The sequence below is a fragment of the Cyprinus carpio genome, unplaced genomic scaffold (genome assembly GCF_018340385.1).
Source record: "Cyprinus carpio isolate SPL01 unplaced genomic scaffold, ASM1834038v1 S000000170, whole genome shotgun sequence".
NCBI lineage: Eukaryota > Metazoa > Chordata > Actinopteri > Cypriniformes > Cyprinidae > Cyprinus > Cyprinus carpio.
The window spans coordinates 405-4973 of record NW_024872921.1 but is presented as its reverse complement, the minus strand read 5'-3'; positions in this window follow the sequence as shown (position 1 = coordinate 4973).

Genomic DNA, 4569 nt, shown 5'->3' with positions numbered 1-4569 from the left:
CCAAAGTGCACACACCAGCAGTGAACACACACACACGTGAAACACACACCGGAGCAGTGGGTATCATTTATGCTGCGGCGCTTGCGGGAGAATTGGGGGTTCAGTGCCTTGTCAAGGACAACTCAGTCGTGGTGTTGCCGGCCGAGACTCGAACCACAACCTTAGGGTTGGAGTAGGACCTCGCTAACGAATAGGCCCCGGACCTTCCCCTTTTTCCCCCAGAATTAATAAGCTATTCTAGAAATTACCTTTACAATATTTATCCATAAAGTGAAATATTTGTGTTCCTTGTCAGTTTACTGTGCAATTCAGTGTACAACTGAACCCAAAAGGCCTAGAGACCTTTAATATTTTACACATCAGCTCACCTGAGAACCTTCAGTTTACAGTTACTGAAAGGGGTCATGAACTGAGAAATTACATTTCCCTTGATCTTTTGACATGTAACAGGTCAATGTACTATAAAACCTTGAAAAACTCAAAAATAACAAAAATACGACTTTATTCAGCATTTTCTTCTCTTCGGGTCTGTTCGTGAGCGCGTTCACAACACTGCAGTGCGGCTGACGTGTTTCTTTGTTATTGAGCGCACCAGAGAACACGAGTCAGCAGCGTTGTACGTCACCAGTCCCGGCAGTCGCACTCACAACAGACAGGAAGGAAGACAATCCGGGATAAAGTCGTAATTTTTTTTCGTTATTTTTGGAGCAAAGTGTATTTCGATGCTTCACAAATCTAAGGACCCTCATTGCTTTTTTTTAATCTCTGTCAACTTCTAAAGTGAAAACCTTTCTAGTCACAGATGTCTCTTCCAACGGTGTTCCATGTTTTGTAACAACTCGTTTAGGGACTAATGGTAATTCGATTTTATATCACTGAATTTTACCAATTCTGGTTATTCGGTGTATATAAGGCCATCAATAATTTGGCCCCTCACTACATGTACTGCCCTAGCTTCCAGTTTCTACACAAACTCCTCTAAGAGCCAATGAGATCCCGAGATCTGGTCTACTCATCGTGCCTAGTATACCATACTTAAAAACACGAGGCGATCACGAGCTTTTGCAACCGAATCTCTGTAACTGTCGATCGATTCATATTAGATTAGCCCGCCTTTATTTTCTGCTTTTATTCTGCTCTACACAGTGCTACGTATCCTACATCTGCTAGCAATTTCATACCCCTGGTGTCATTTGTTTATAGGGAGTTTTGTTATTGTGTGTGTGTTTTAAAATTTGGAGAGCCACTTGGGATGATAGTGTCATCTTATTTCTGAATTTTTATTCTATATCTCTGTACCAGCACTTTGCGGTCAAGACATTTAGTTTTCTTATACTAATGCTGCTTTACGAATAACTATATGTATGGTAATTCTGTCAAAACACACTGGATACATGTGCAACCCTATTTAGATCTGACAGGTATATAATGATGTTTTGTGATGGAAAATATCTGTGGGTAACAATATAGAGTTGCACACACAAGACGACAATGTATAAAAACAATACACAAAAAAAATGCAGTAACATCGACCCCTTTAAGCGGTTGCAAATTAACTAAAACGCGGTGTTAAGAGTCTTTCATCTAAATGATCCCCAACATACCAAAACAACCCTCCCCCCATCTAAAAAAAAAAAAAAAAAAATTGGGGGGGGGTTTTTTTTTTTTGAAAAAAAGCACGAAATCTTAACATTATTGGCGAACATAGTCCTACACATAAGCCCTCCTCTTACAACCCTCTGAGGTCTAAGGGATTTTTGGGGCCTTTGGAGAAGTTTTGTCACGCCCTCACACCATTTGAGCTTATTTTTCACTTTCTTATAAACATCTAATGGCTAATAGTCTAATCTTCACTGTCAACGTCAGCACAAACTGGGCGTATCAGATTCAAATAGTAATAGTAGATAGATGAATAATAATATAATAAATAATAATAATGACATAATAGTATGTATGCAGCATTTGTACATGATTGTGTTTCTGGAGAAAAAAAAATGACATATGCGTGATTAGTGTAAAACTACTAAACTCGGTAAATCACTTGAATAAGTGCCATAAAACACATACAGAACACAGTGAGCTTCCCGGGACGTCTTGAGCACTCGGCAGCTTGTAGCCTAGAATTTTTGTTTGTGCTACCAATGATTGAAAAACAGCATCTTGTGTACTCACTTACAGAAAAACAGTTCTTTGATTTTTAAACTTTTCGACCGACCACTTTCTTGTTTGGTAAACCCAGTCAGTACAATGCGAGTAGTAGTCGACTTCAACTATCTTGAAGTTCACACCTTGCAGAAGACAAAGGCCTGCCATAATGAGCTGCATCACATGAGCCATTCATTCAGCTGTGTCACTGAGAGGGAATGATTGCAAGAAAGAATGTGAGATACAAAACATCAAACTGGTATTAAAAAAAAAAATTTTTATGTTTGTAGTTGATTTAGAATATATTTAATTAAGCCCACATACACAATTTTAATATCCAACTTGCGAGATGGGCAGTTAAACAGTTTAGTAGGAACAATCAAAGCTGCTTTCAAAGCCTAATTTTTAGCAATCATGACTGCCAGTCATTACTCCAGTCCACACAAATCCTGCAGAAATCCTTTTAACAATCGTTAGTTTCTACAAAAAAAACATTTATTGTTAATTACTTATCATTATTATTAGTATTATAAATATTGACAAGAGGCTGAAAATATTTTTTTCAGGTTTTTAGGGGGGGATAAATTGAAAGAATAGCATTGTTTGTTACATTTTGTTACAGTACAATTTATGTGTTACCTTTATATTATTTATCATCAATCTTTTGAATGGTATAGTATTGTTATCTTGTTATTGAAACTTCATAATGTTTTAAAGCCTGATTATACATTTAGTCCAGAAAATATAGTTTGGAACAAGTCGAACTTGTAAAATGTTTTACACTTTATGTGACCCTAATACAAGTATATAAATAAATTCAAAGAGACTTACTCATGTTTATATTCCTCTGCTGAATAAGGTGCTTCCCTTCTTTTTTTCTGAGGAAATCCACATCTCAAATCCTTCAACCACATGACATCTTTTTGGGTGAATTATGTTCTTATTCCGCGCATCGACTGACAAGCACTCCAGTAAAAGAATAAACTCGTGACCACAGAAACAGTCTTCGCTTGCATTGTCTTCTGATAGTGTTGGCGTCATCATCCACAAGCCCGCGCCGCTTCGCATTCTCGAGTGAAACATTATCAGACTCAAAAAGCCGCGTCGATTCAGCGGGGTCCGTGGGCGTGTTCCAATTCGAAGATATGCTTGCTGGGATACGGTGAAAGACGGATTTATGTATTTGATTCATTTTTCCTGCACAAAACAAGAGACGGAGCGCAGAGCCTCATTTCATGGTAGGTGATTTCCGTTGACAACAGGCTGGGCGACGACACCTTGGCGCGCTGTGTTTACCTTGCTTAGCGTTGACACTACTCGTCTTCCACTAGTGACTGTGTTGCGCTAACAGAAATACATCTCACTTCACAAAACTGCCATTAGACGCATTCACACCCCGGTAGGAAATAAAGTAGAGTCTGCTCGACCAGTTTCCTGGATCACATTACATCGATGCTTGTACACACACCCATTTATGCTTATGTGTGTGGCCTTTGGGCGACACGTCCTCCTTAATTAAGTCCCTGATTTCTGAGTTTGAAAAGAGAACTGCACATCGGTGGTGGCAATGCAGAGGACAGACATGGTGGATGAGAAATGAGGACAGTGCCAAAATAAAGGTTCCTATTTTAATACTACAGATATCAGTATTTATACGCATGGCAGTTACAAACGCATTTTACAAATCAATCCACATTGTGGAATTTCCAACGGAAAATTTACTTGTCCTTAGTTTCCTAGTTTATTCCCACCTCAATAATGGTTTTATTGATGCATTGTCAAATACTCACTCAGTGTGTTGAGGTGTACAGTGGTTAGTCCTGCGGTAGTGGGCAGGAGATCTGATTCACTCCTGTGTCTCCTAGTTCATGTTTACTCAGATCCAGCTATCTCAGGAGTAGCGGGTTTTTACCCACAATTCCAGTCACATACTGACAGCCTTCATCTGCAGCAGCACTTAAAACCTGCAGAAGAGAGAGAAAGTGAAGCTGGATTCAAGCAACAGGTTGTTCATCATATTTTATAAGTATACAAAATAAAAAGAAGTTTACCTACACTTATAATTTATTTTGTATTATTTCATCATATCTCACCTCAGAGTCTTGAGTTGACAGTTTGGATCTTGTAGTAAATCACTAAGCTGCTTCCTCCTGATGGTCCAGGATCATTTCACTGTGGATCCAGCTCTATCCAGGTGTGAAGGGTTTGATCTCGAGCTAGAATGAGCTTTATAACCTTCTTCACTGATAAACAGAATCCACCAAATAAATAAACATTAAAATCAATAAAAGTATAAAATAAAACAAAAAACAGAATCCACCTACATGTACTACACCATTAGGATATTAACATTTCCCATCACCTCAAAATCAATCTGTTTTGTCAATATTTTATAAATGTATCTACACACCAGCAATGCGTAGC